Source organism: Zalophus californianus, chromosome X (assembly GCF_009762305.2).
Source record: "Zalophus californianus isolate mZalCal1 chromosome X, mZalCal1.pri.v2, whole genome shotgun sequence".
Classification (NCBI taxonomy): domain Eukaryota; kingdom Metazoa; phylum Chordata; class Mammalia; order Carnivora; family Otariidae; genus Zalophus; species Zalophus californianus.
Genome location: NC_045612.1, coordinates 118,696,872 through 118,711,698, shown reverse-complemented (window position 1 = coordinate 118,711,698; position 14,827 = coordinate 118,696,872).

Genomic DNA, 14,827 nt, shown 5'->3' with positions numbered 1-14,827 from the left:
AAGATCCCCACCTTCCTTATTCTTCGAGACTCATTTTCTGAAGCGACAGACCTGAATGTCAAGTAAATAAAACCTTCCAACTTAAAAAAAAAAAAAAAAAAAAGGTCTTTATCTCACACACAAGCAAGATCAACTTAAAAGTCACCTTGCCATGCTATGGGCGTAGCATAGGTGGTGGGAAGCCACCCCTTTCCTGATGGCCACACGGAGGGATGTGACTCTGTCACGTGTGTTGTGAGAAGCCCGGGAAGCTAACGCAGGTTCAACATGTTCAGTAAGTAAGTTTAGACCCACTGTAGCAGTTTTCTATAAAATCATAATGTGTCGTAGAGGAGCTGAGGCTCATGGTTGAGCTAGATACTCATGGGTTGAGTATCTATCTAGCTCTATATAAAGCTGCAGCATCATCAACCAGAAATAGCACATAGGACATGACAGGTAACCCTCGCCGCTACCTCAGCGCTGTTCATTCCGGAAGACGCGCTTCATCTCACAAAAGGCAGGGCCAATTCTCTTGTCTTATTTTACTATTTTAGGCCCAGTCTTCCCAGCCTAAAAGCCCCTAAGTAGGCTCACAGGAAAAGCACCAAGATGAACAGATCACAAAGTGAGCCCTAGAACTAATGCTCATAGAAGTGAAAACTCTAGCTTGGAAAAGAACAACTGTGTAACAGTATGGGAGAGCTTCTTTTTCTCACCCCACGCCTATAAAAGGAAAGCTGGATGGTCGCAAAGAATTGGTTCACGCAGCAGAGACCTCCTCTGAGTCTGTCTACACTTGGCAGCAGGACGAGCGCCCCGTTTGCCAGCAAAGTTCCCCTCTTGGCAGATGGTCAGAAGGGGCCTGTGCTGGCCTGACACTTCCTTCTGTCTTCAACCCTCGGCAGCCCCCATAGTTTTGCCTGTTGAGGTTGAGTTGGGACCAGTCTCTTGCTTTTGCATGTCCTTGGAAAGAATGATCGTTTATAGCATTAACAAGGAATATTTTTTGTGATGAAATTCGTAGTTTCTTTACTGGCACTTCTCTGTCAGTCTTCCCTAGGCAACCCCCAAAGAAAGAGACCATGCCCCTCTTGCTCGGCGACTCTCCCAAAGAGAGTGATCTGGGTGAGAGGTCACCATCTTCGGCAATTGCCCTTAAAATATGTCAAAATCCGGATGAGACAGACTTGGAAAGGAATGATATGGTAGATTCCCTCTGGCTGAAATATTGGCAGCTATCAATTACCATTGATGCAATGGCTTTGACGAAAAGGCTCACCTTCGGAAAGCACAGATTAATGGAAGGGAATCCAACTGCTGTGCGAGCTTTCTTTTTTTAATTAAGGGAAGAAAGCATACATTCAGGAACAGGATCATACTTGCAAAAGTCAGAGGAAGAAGGAAATATGAAAAGTATTGGCCCTTCCAAGAAATCGTACATGATAAAATTCAGAACATGCCATCTGACACAAATCTATTTTAGATACCTTCTGTGATTCTGTGGTAGGTAATTGGCTCTGTAGCCAACCTTGCCATTGCCAAAACGCATGGGCTGCTCCCTTTCCTCCACGCCCCCATCAACCTCCGTCAAACACACACAGAAACCCCGGGGGTAGGACCTGGGTGACTCCAACGCGCAGTCAAGGTTGAGGACCAGAAACTGAGCACTTGTGCTAACTTTCTGTGCTGAAGCCAGAGCCTCCAAAGGTAAAATGATACATACATTTATCTTTCTTATCTCATTTGTGATAAATGGTGCCTGCACTTTAGCTAGATTAAATGTATCAGAAGCCTTTCCCTAGTCCCTGAGATTGAAGACCATTTCGTATGACCAAGCCATCCCTCGAAGGAACACTGATTATAAAAATGGGTAGTTCTCTAACAGTGAGCAAAATGTGTACAGAACTTTGGAATGCCACCCTCCCGTCCTGGTCTCAGATTCCTCTAGCTCACTGAGATGGGAGACTAGAAGGAGCTATTCGGAGCTTCTCGTTTTAAGTACCTGTCACAATCTGTGGGGGTATTTAGCAGCTTGCTGCCCTTTCCCATCTTCGGGACCATCACCAGTAAAAATGTCACCTGGGCCAGCTCATCTTCTGTGGGCTTTGTCGCCTATACTTATTCTGCAAAATCTCCAGGAGATAATGGTATCATTTTTCCCAATGCAAGGAGGACAGGTGTGTAGGTATCCTCGGCAGCTCTGCACTCATTAGCTTTCCTGGCTTTTAATGATGACCTGGCTCTCAGAGGAATAAAGGTAATCTGGAAAACTCACTCATCACGAAGGTCTAAGATCCTCGGGGGTTGACATTGCAGTGCCGTTTGCACATAGAGAACAGTGCTTTCCATTCACTTAATACAACAAATAGTTGAGTCTTTTCGTGCCAGGCACTATGCCATTGACCGCAAATACACTGGTGAACAAGGCATTGCACGGCGCCTGACTTCATAGAAGTGACCTCCTGATGGACCTCTCATGACCAAAAAGGACTGGATTATTAATTTCAGAATTTCAGGCATTTACAGAGAAATTTTTGAGTCATCTTGGATTTCCTTATATCATTGTCTATAGGATCCCAAACACTGCTGTCAGTAAGCTTGGCCCCGTAGCTCCCTTTTGCACAATCTGAGTGATGTTTATATAAATATATCTGTGTGCACACACACACACAATCGGGTTTGAGTATTATTTGAATTGCAGGTTAAATACTTACTGAAAGCTTATTATAAACCAGGTACAATTTGAGCAGACCCGGTAAAATGACTTTTAAGACAAAGAACATCTTATTTAAAAAAATTACTACCAGTACCTTCAGCTCTCCTTCTCTCATTTTTTTCTGTCACCCTGGTATTTAGTTGAGCCTGTAGAAAAAAGAATCGTCGAGGCCCCTGCCTATATTCGCTCTCACAAGAGCCTTAAGGCATTGAACCTCTGGCAATCAGCACACCCCAGGCAGTTTGACTCAAGAGACGGTTGATAGGTTTTTGAAGAAAACAAATCTTAGCAGGTTACAGAAGGGAAAAAATGAGAGACAACACGCAAAGCATCACCAGAGTGGCATGGCGCCAGGGCTGCTCGGGTCACAGGGCTGAGCACTGGGAAGAGTCATTTGTGTTTATCATTTAGTAGGGTCATTGCTTGGCCTTTCAAGACTCTATTGCGTAAATTGTATTTTTTCCTTCTTTCCCCTGCATTGTTTGTTTTTCTGAATCTTTGAGAAAATGAAGTTTTACTAAATCCATTTTTTATGTTGTGCTTGGTTTTAACTCTCAGCATGAAAGCTATCTAAAATCATAGCACTTAAGATAGATTATACCGTGTTACTAAGGAGAAAATTTTAATAAAACAGGAATCATTTGGGAGAGTGAAAACAGTCTTTTGGCAGCTTTAGAACCTTAATAATTTCATCTGTCTATTTTTATTTATCTATTATCATCTATCAGTCATTTTGTTTCCCTTAGCATATGTACCTTTATGCTTCATATAACCAGGAATTACGTAGGGATATGAAGGCTACAAACATGAATAACCTTCTTTCCTAGTTTTCATTTTTGTACAGTCCAGTGTTTTACCTAAAAATGACCAGACCTGTGTTGGTGATGGTCTGTTCTTGACAAGGAGGATGCACACAACAGCAGGGGATGACAACTCGAGGGCTCTTTTCTAAAGCCAACAAGAGCATGGGTGCCTGGGACAGCTCTTATAGGTCCCTCTGGATAGTGGTGACCAATGACACCGTAATTACTAATTAGCTGCTCTGCGCAAGGCTCTCGCCAAGTACATTTTAAGGGATGGATGGATAATACTCCTTCCTATTTCTAAAAGAACCTAAGATCCAGGTGGAGACAAATGGACAGTAGAGGAGACAGGCATGACCCCTACCACACTTAGCCAGGGGAGTCTGAAGGACACAGAGGAGGGAGCACAGGATCGGAAGCTGAGTAGGGGGTAGACAGGTGCAGCGGAGCTGTAGGGTATTCTAATCTGAGCACACGGTTGCCAGGGAAGAGCTTGAGAACCAGAATGTCCCTTGGGCCCCGTGGCTGACAACCTAACGACTGGCACCATGCCACACTATAATGACAGACACCTCTTCCTCTCCATCGAGGTCAGCACACTTCTTCTGTAAGAGGCCAGAGAGGAAAGATCTCTGGCTTTGTGGAGCATGCAGTCTCTGTTGCAACCACTCAATTCTGCAATGTTAGTGAAAGGAGCAATTGACCATATGAAAACGAATGGGGGTGGCTGTGTTCCAATAAAACGTCATTTATTTATTTTTAATTTAGATTCAATTAGCCAACACATATAGTACATCATTAGCTTCAGATGTAGTGTTCAATAATCCTTCAGCTGCATATAACACCCGGTGCTCATCACATCATGTGGCCAATAAAGCTTTATTTACAGAGATGGGTGGCAAGTGAGATTTGGGCTGTGAGCTTTCATTTGCTGACTGCTTTTCTTTCTTTGTTTTTTTAAGATTTTATTTATTTATTTGACAGAGAGAGAGAGAGAGGGAGAGAGAGAGAGCACAAGCAGGGGGAGGGGCAGAGGCAGAGGCAGAGGCAGAAGCAGGCTCCCCGCTGAGCAGGGAGCCTGACGCGGGGCTCACTCAAGCCCAGGACCCCGGGATCATGGCCTGAGCCGAAGGCAGACGCTTAACCAACTGAGCCACCCAGGTGCCCTGCCGACCCCTTTTCTATTCTACAAATCTATTATTTAGTTGTCCCCTGTTTTCTTTGTAGCCAATGGTAGTGAAGCAGCCATTTTCTAAAAGGAAACTTAACGAAGAAATGAAAACAAACTAGCCCGTGTAAGTCAGCTTAGAAGATGAGTGTTAGAGCAGCGCCTTGGTTGCACAGTCAGTTGAGCATCCGACTCTTGGTTCTGGCTCAGGTCATGGCCTCATGGGCCTTGAGATCGAGCCCTGCATGGGGCTTTGTGCTCAGCGGGGAGTTTTCTTGTCCTTGAGACTCTCTCTCTCCCTCTGCCCCTTCCCCCCCCCCATGCAGGTATATGCATGTGGGTTCTCTCTTTCTCCCTCTCTCAAATAAATAAAAAAATCTTAAAAAAAAAAAAGAAGAGGAATGTTAGAGAACAAATCATGGACCAAACAGAATCCACAGAGGAGCTTGTCTCTAGTTCACCTGGCCCTGTCTTGGCTCTAACTCCATCTTAACAAACTCTAGTTTTCAGCTTACTTACAAGGATGAAATGACCTGTTAGATTTTGGGCTCAGTGAATGGATAGAAGTTATCTGATTTACCCATGTTTTGTCTGAGCCTCATCTTTTGGGCATGACCGAGCTAAGGTGGAATGTCCCCTAGAGTCACCAAATTGCATCTTTGCAGCATATACTACTGTAAACATGCAGTGAATTCTTATTCATTAATTCCCAGCAAGAGTAAAAGAAGCATTTCCTCGGAAGTCATGATCCATATCATGTACAGTGACAAAGCCCATTCTTTTATGTAGTGCATGAGTAAGACATTATTAATGATATGTAGGTAGATTATGTTAGAGAGCGCATAATATCTTCAAATTTAACATTCTATTTCCCACACAACAGTATGAATCCATCAGTCTTTATGGAATACAGGATACAACGATAATTTGTGATTCCTAAGCCCTTAATAGACAACAGCTCTTTCTCACACAGGAGATAGCAACAGCACCAGTAATATTAACAGAAAGAATTTAATATAAATAATATTCCCAGGCATTGGAAAACTAAAAAGGCAAAAAGGAAACATGTGTCATGGATGTAGCAGCTGTGGGAAGTACAACTTCCGTGGCTCAGCAAAAAAAGAAGAAGAAGAGAAGAGGTTGACGTTACTAAAACTGCGAAGCTTGAAGGACAGGGCCCACAGAAGTGGGACTCAGGCCTCTGAGGAGACGGCAATGCCTGGCTGATGTCGGTGTCTCTGAGCTCCAAAAAGGGGCACGTGGAGCTGGGACCTAGACCTCTAGGAAAAGTACTTTTCTAGTGACTGATAGCTCCAAGAGTACACTATGAGGCCAGTTCTGAGAGTGTCTGCAAAATAGCAAAGTAGAATCAACTGGTGCTACTGGGAGGAACAGCATTGCTAGGATAAAGAAGCCTTGCTAGGATGATGCTGACAGAGATGAAAGCAAACAGGAAAGAGCAATTTCCTTCTTCCTCTTCCGGGCTTGAAGTGCTCCCCTAGCGTCCCCTATTGGCAGAGCGTAACAAAGCGGCTGAGAAGCTGCAATGTCGTTTGCAGAGTCCCAGCTCCAGCACACAGAGCTAAACGTGGAAGGGTGGACCACATCTAATATTACTCAGCCATCAGAAAGGGTGAATACCCACCATTTGCATCGACATGGATAGAACTGGAGGGGATGATGCTAAGTGAAATAAGTCAAACAGAGAAAGACAATTATCATATGGTTTCACTGATTTGTGGAACATAAGGAATAGTATGGAGGGCATTAGGAGAAGGAAGGGAAAAATGAAGGGAGGGAAATCGGAGAGAGAGATGAACCATGAGAGACTATGGACTCCGAGGAACAAACTGAGGGTTTTAGAGGGGCAGAGGGGTGGGGGGATGGGTTAGCCCGGTGATGGGTATTAAGGAGGGCACGTATTGCAGGGAGCACTGGGTCTTATACACAGTGAATCATGGAACACTACATCAAAAACTAATGATGTAATGTATGGTGACTAACATAACATAATAAAAAAAAAAAAGAAGGGTGGGTTTGAAGCTGAGAGTCAAGGCCTTAGAACTGGTGTGTCCTGGAAAAGCGTGCTTCTGAAAAGTCACATGTGTATCAAATTGTACTAAATAGAACAAATTCTTTTCACCAACTGTCAGAATGATTTCAGTAGCTGCTTTATCTATATTCCGGGGCGGGGGGGGGAGTGGCAGGAAAGCTGCAGACACTTGGTTGCTGGACATTTTGAGTTTTCCTTGTGTCTCCTTTCTTTAGCCCAGGGGACCACAGACTTTTTCTGTAAGGAGCCAGATAGTAAATATTTTCAGCAATGTGGGCCATATGGTCTCTGTCACTCTACTCAGCTATGCCTTTGTCGCCACTAAGTACTCAAATCTGCCTTTGTTCTGTGAAATCAGATGTAGACATACATGGAAATGGCTGTGTTTTGATAAAACTTTATTAACAAAAACAAGTGGCCAGAAGGATTTGGCCTTCTCTTGCTCTACTGCAGTGATTCTCAACCCTGAAAGCACATTTAGATGAATCCTGGAAAGGTTTAAACATACTGATGCCCAATTCCAACTTCCAGAGATTGTTATTCGATTGGTTTGAAATGGAACCTGGGCATTCGGATGTTTTAAAAGCTTCCGAAGTGATTCGAATGTGCAACCAGAGTTGAGAACCGCTGCTTTAGACTCCCTGTAATTCCTTAATCAAGTGATCAATCATCAATAATTCTTAAATGCCCTAAGGGGATTCACAATTTGAAAGAACCCAGGGGTGAATTATTTCATGAAAAATTTTTTGGAAACCAGAAACATCATATCCTCAATAAGTTCAGATTTCCACACATGAATTTTTAAAAAGGTAGGAAGCAAGTGTATATATACAAATAGGACTCTTATGCATTTGTTGGTTTGGAGTAACAAGATCTATAACGAGATACTGGTGTCTTACTCATCTTTGTGTGTCTGGCATGCAGTGACAGTTGAAAAATATTTGTTGATGGAATAAACAAGTGAATGAAGAAAGGAAGGAAGGAGTTGCCATAGAAATCTTAATCATCATTCAATTCAGATTGTGCCAAGGCTTAAGTGACAACTACTATAAGGCCACCATTGAAAATTTGTCATGTTCTTTATCCATTCATCTGTTGAAGGCCCTGGTGATGGGTATTAAGGAGGGCACGTATTGCATGGAGCACTGGGTGTTATACACAAACAACGAATCATGGAAAGCTACATGAAAAACTAATGAGGTACTGTATGGTGATTAACATAACATAATAAAATAATAAAAGAAAAAAAGAAAATCTGTCATGGATATAATAGCTTTGACTTCTGTACATAGATTAATTTCCTTCAGGATACCAGTAAAAGCAAGTGACAGGACACCTGTATGACAGGGCAAGACCCAACGGCCATTTCATTTCCTTAGGCTGTAAAATTGTAGAATTCTCACTATCTTTATTTACAGTCTCACATGTAGAGTCCTCAAAAACCCAACTGTTTTGGATGGTGTTATACTTCCCATAGCAATGTGTTTATGGTAACCCTAGTGGTATTAGCAGGGGAAAGGAGGAGATAGAAATATTAGGATGGTAATACCGTTTCCCTTTGTCTTATTGGACTGCTCCCGGCACCAAGACTGATGGCTTGGGTAAAATGGAGACTAGTGGCTGTGACTGCAGTGGGGATGACACCTGGATGTCATTATTAAGAAATTAGCACGGCCAAAGCTTTATAGTCCCAGGCTTACATTGAATGCCTTAATTACCAATAAGATCGCCTCTTTTAGAAACACTCAGCTATCTAGTCCTCCTTTTGAATCACAAGATCTTAAAGTATTTTGAGTAGTTTAGATATTTTAAAATTCAAGTCAAAAGTGGAAAGAAACCATTATAACTTCCTAATGTATTTTCCCCATTAAAATGATTCTGTAGGTATTATCAGACCATAGAACGGCTGCCAAATAAGATGCCAGTTTTTGTGACTATTGTATGTTTTACTACAATTGTATATTGGCACAGCCAAGTAAGGGGTCCTAGAGAAATATTTTATTCTGTGGATTTCCAGACCTCTGGTCTCTTAGCCAGTCCTGACATTAGTTACAAAATTCAAGATGTGTAACTTCCCACCCGTTGCTCATCTGTTCTCAGCCTTGATTTAACATTGGAAACACCTGGGGAGCTAGAACGCTCAATGGTGACGAGGTCCCACCCACAGATGATTTAATTGGTCCAGGGGGGTCTGCTGGTACGCTTGCCCAGATAATTTCAACGTGTAGCCAATGCTGAGCACTTTTATGTTATGTCCTGTGCCGATAACCCGCTTTTCTAATTCAAACCATTTTGCTTCCACCACCACTCCCCCCCTCCCCCCCTCCCCCCGCCATTTCAAAGGTCTTCCTGGGACTGGGACCTTGCCTTTTCTAAGATCAGAGAACAATCTTTGAGTGGTCTTGTAGCAGGGCTGTTTACTTGCTTGTTGACCTTTATTTTATCTGCTTACAATTTGAGTTTGGGATCTTTGTGGAGTCTTTGCTAGCCTTGCCGTTAAAATGCATTCTGTGCTGGACTGCTAAGTGCTGCATGCTTGGCTGGGTGGCGCTTATGATTGTGCCTATTATCAGCACAAGCAGGCCTTTCTCAGCCTATCTCATTACGTTGCAGTTTCCTGGGCTGTATCTGATTGTGTCCAAATAATTTATATAAGCCAATATATTTCATATAAAAAGTACTTTTGCTCAAGGAACTCAGGCATGTGTAAATGATGTCAGAATTCTTAAGTGTCTTCAAGTCACACGGTTTGAAGAGGAAGTAAAAGTTTTCCTCAAGTTCTTTAGAAAGGCGAAAGGGAATTCACTTGAAAGAAATATACAAGATTCAGTTCTAAACCAAAGCAATCAGAAATCTTATAAAGAAATTTATTTTAGTGATGTCTTTCTTTTCCTTACTCTCCATTCCTGTAGCAGAGACAAGGCTATCTATCCGTTCAACACACTGTTGTGTTTTCCTCTTCCTGGGCAGACAGAAAGACTCATTTCCCGGGATTCCTCATAGTTGAGACCACACAACTGGGTTCTGTCCACTGGGTTGTTGGTGGAAGCTATCTAAGCCATTCCCTAACCAAGTCCTTAAAAGCATCCACCCAATTGTTCAGTCTTCTCTTCTGCTGCTGTACCCTTGGAGGCCAGATGTAGCTACAAGATGGTGGGGTCTCCACCATCATGTATCCCTAAATGAGATGACAAGACCCTCTTTGACCAACCATGTTGGATTTTTAATGACAGAGAAATATACCTTGGTTAAACCACTGAGTGTTTTAGTTACCATACAATAGCCTGTGTATCCAATTAACACATTACATTTCTGTTTTTTCCTTATATTTTGCTTCAAGATATAATTAAGAGAACAGCACAAAGTTTGATGTAGAACCACCTGTTGAAGACAAATGATCAAAATCTTTTACCATGGCAGGAAGATAATAATAATCTATGAAATAGTCCCATTTCCATAGGAATTTATTATTTTTATTTATAATATCTCTACAGGAAAAGAGTAATGACCTATTTTATGCCATACATACACACAGCAAATTCTTACAAACACGAATTCACACAGACCAGAGATCTAACTGCTTCATGTATGTTTCCATACATCCATAGTGTCATGAGGCCCTAGATGGAGGTTGCCAGAATGTTAATCACACCCTTCTCCTTGAAACTTTCTTTCACTTGGTTTCTAGGACACCACATACTTCTGGTTTTCCTCCAATCTCAACATCCACTCATTGTCTCTTTTACTGGTTTCTTCTTGTCTCCTTGAACTCCAAAAGTCTTGCTGCCCTGGGCCTCAGTCCTTGGATTTGTTCTTTTTCTACATAAAATCCTCACTTAATCTTCATGATTATTTTCATGGCTACCCATACTATATGTACATCAACAACTTCCGAATTCATATTTCTGGTTTTGATTCTCCCTTGTGCTTCAGATTTGTAAATACAGCTGACTTCTTGATGTCTCCATTTGGATGCCTAACAGACATGTCAAACTTAGCATAAGCAAAACTGGACTCATGATTTCTCCTGGAAACCTACTCCTCCTACAGTTTTTCTTGTTTCAAGACTAGGCAATTCATTTTTCCAGGTGCTCAGATGAAAATCTGGGGAGTCATCTTTGACTTCTCTCTCATCTCACTCATTTCCAGACTGACTGTAGAGAGAGGAGCTTCTCTGACCATTCATGGTGGAACCAGTTGCCCTCTGTCCACAAATACAGAATCCAACTACTTATTTCACCATTGTTCTCACTACATTCTCTGTTCAGATTGTTGCCTTAATCTAGCTTCATTGCCATAATCTATTCTCAACACAGGAAGCTAGAGTAATCTTGTTAAAATGTAAGTCAAGTCATGTTATTTCCTCATGGAGATCCTTCCACTGGCTTCCTACCACACCCATAATAAAAGCCCAAGTCTTTATGATAGCATACAAAGTGTGTTATAGGATGGATCCTACATTGCCTCTCTGACATTGTCTCCTACAGCTCTCCTCCTGGGATCAAGTCAGGCGGGTTGGTCTCTGTTCCTTGAACAAACCAGGCATCTTCCCAACTTGATCAAGGCCTTGAAAGGGAAGCCTTGCTATTGTTCAGCCTGGGACACTTTTTCTCCCAGATAATCACATGCCTCCTCCCTCAGCTCCTTTAGGAGTTTGTTGACATGTTACTTTCACAGGGGAGTGTTTCCTGACCAGCCCGTTAAAAAATGTACCTCCAAACCCAGTCCTCTTTATCTTCCTCCATTCTTTAAATTTTTCCATATCACTATTCACCATTGGACACTTACATTTGTACTTACTCGTTTATTTCCATTAAAATATAAACCCTATGATGACCTCACTGATATGAGGAATTCTTAATCTCAGGAAACAAACTGAGGGTTGCTGGAGTGGTGGGGGGTGGGAGGGATGGGGTGGCTGGGTGATAGACATTGGGGAGGGTATGTGCTATGGTGAGCGCTGTGCATTGTGCAAGACTGTTGAATCACTGAACTGCACCTCTGAAACAAATAATGCAACATATGTTAAGAAAAAAGAAAAAGAAGAAGATAGCAGGAGGGGAAGAATGAAGGGGGGTAAGTCGGAGGGGGAGACGAACCATGAGAGACGATGGATTCTGAAAAACAAACTGAGGGTTCTAGAGGGGAGGGGGGTGGGGGGATGGGTTAGCCTGGTGATGGGTATTAAAGAGGGCACGTTCTGCGTGGAGCACTGGGGGTTATGCACAAACAATGAATCATGGAACGCTACATCAAAAGCTAATGAGGTAATGTATGGTGATTAACATAACAATAAAAAAATTAAAAAAAATATAAACCCTATGATTATTAAGATTTTTGTGTATCTTATTTACTACTATATCACCAGCACCTAGAATAGTGCCTGGCACAACTTGAGTGATAAATAAATAACTGTTAAATGAATAAATAAATAAGGAAAGGCAGAAATGAAGAAATGGATTTTCCTCCAGGATTTAAGGCACTGGCCTTAAACCATTTCAGAAAGATTCTTAAAATATTATCACAGGGTGGCCACACATTCAGTGGATTCATTAAATCCCATTACTAACAGGAAATATATGCTGATGTTACAGCTTTCATTGTGTGTGAGTTATTTATATGTGACCTGCTGAGGTTTAAAGAGATTTCTAGTCCTTGCTCAGTGAAGATGGATAAACTGATTATAATGCTCCATATGACTATATTATCCAGAGTCTAGTAAAAAAAACCCAGAAATCATACTTGGTACTTCAATTGAAGACACTTAATGCAGGGAACTGATTGCACAGCATTGGAGGTTAGAAAGAATGAAAGGGAACACTGAGGTCATCTAGTGATTCTAAGTGAAGGGGGGAGCTGCTACTCCGGGGGCCGTGGGAATACAATAAAGAGATGGAGATCATCAGAATTAAGAAGTTTGGAAAACATATCACCCAGTAATTCCACTTTGAGATAGATACCCAAGAGAATTGGACACATGGGTCTACACAAAATTTGTACATAAATGTTCACAGTGTAAGTATTCACAAAAGCAAAAAAGTAGAAGCAACCTGAATGTCTACGAATTGATGAACAGCTGAACAAAATGTGGTCTAGTCATACAATGGAATACTATTATGCCATAAGGAATGAAGTACATGTTACAACATGAGTGAACTCTAAAAAAATTACGCTAAGTGAAGGAAACCAGTCACAAAAGGCTGTAAGTTGTATGAATTCATTTACATGAAATGCCCCCAATAGGCAAATCCAGAGACACTGTAAGTAGATTAATGGTTGCTTTGGGCGGGAGGAGGGGTGGAAAGTGACTCCCAATAGATACTGGGTTTCTTCTGGGGATGGTGAAACTGTTCTAAAATCAGATTGTGTTGATGGTGGCACAGCTCTGAATATACTAAAAACCACTGAAAGGTATAATTTAAATGGGTAAATTTAATGGTATGTGAATTGTATCCCCATAAAGCTGTTAAAAAAAAGAAGCTTGGGAGAGAGGCTCTGTGGATCTTGGGCTCAGACCACTGATGAAGCGCCCAATCTGACCATGTCTGGTACCTCTGAGGTAACATGATAAAGCTGGTTTGGGGATACAAATGAAAGTTGGAGGCTGGAACTAGCTGCACTGCTGTGATAAAGGTCTATTGCTGTTGAGATGACACAGAAATAGCCAGGAGAAAGGTATTCTTTTTTTTTTTTTTTTTTTTTTCTCCTCCAGGCTTTTATCACAGTCTAGCTCCCCCTACCATCTGAACTTCACAGGAAGCCAGTTGGCAAAGGAGAAACATAGTTTGTTGAGATCCAGTCCCAAAGCAGCCTAGAGGAAGGTGCATTGGAGGTATCAATGGCCCAATAACCGAGAGAATCCAGATTTGTGGTATTGCAGGATCCATACACGCTCTTGCACATATTCTAAATTCTATTAAATTGAAGTAACAAATTTATTATTGTGCCTAACAATATATAACTATCCTTTGCATAAACAAAAATGCTCTCATAGTCCCTCCAAAAAGGGGAAAGACTAAGACCCAACTATCATGAGAGTCATCTGGGATTGGCAGTCACTACTTCTCATTCTGGATAATTTTATCCCTCCTTGAGTTTAGTCACAATCACACTTGAGTATTCTGGAAGCTAAAGGCTAAACTATGACAATTTCTGCAATTTCTGAGTCTAAAATTACTTCAAAGTAAAAGAAAGACTAAATTTTGAAGTTAACTATCACGAACAATACTTACACAAAATCAAAAAGGAAAAGGAGAAGAGAGGAAAAAAGGAATTAGTATCACATATATGCACATACATGCATACACATACAAACACACACACAGTCAGTGGCAAGGAAGAAAATATAACTGAAGACTTCCTTTCTATAACCAAAGACCCATCACTGATATTTGTAACTGCCTTCTTCCAATAGCCATTTCATATTCCTTTTTTCCTGGGCCAGCAAGTTGCTATTCTATTCTTTTACCTGGTTGGGTGGTTCTGCCTCCCCCCGCACCAGGGGACAGGGTAGCGAGGTTGCTATTACCATTAGCTTTTACTCTTGGACATAGAAAGTACCAGAAGGATTCCCAGAGAATCCCTTGGATTCCAGACATAATCTACTCTAACTCCACTGAGTAGCAGCAACTTGATCTCCACCTTAAGAATCCAGATCAATCGTCTCAACCAGGATAGGTCTTTACCCTTCTTTGCCTTTGGATTCAGGTGTGCCAGGGGAACAAAATATTAATATTAATATTATTAATTATTATTATTTAATGAAATCATGGTCGTTTCCCCTGATTGGAACTAAGTCCTCCAAACCAGCGTGACCCAAGTAATGGGTTTTAAATCAAACATTCTGTGAGTAGGATATTAGGTGTAATGGTTAGAGGAGTTATTCCCACTTTCATCCCTTGATTCCTGGGCCTATGATTTCTAGCTTGTGGGAGCTAGGCATCAATATTTGTTGCCGATTCAAAGCATATGCTACCTCCTGTGAGATCTTTTTTGTTTTACTTATCTCCCAACTGGTCATAACTAAACCTTTAGTCAGGCTTTTCTTTCTTCCATTAGACCGGCTGCTTCTGGGTGATAAAGTATGTGGTAAGAGCAGTGAATTC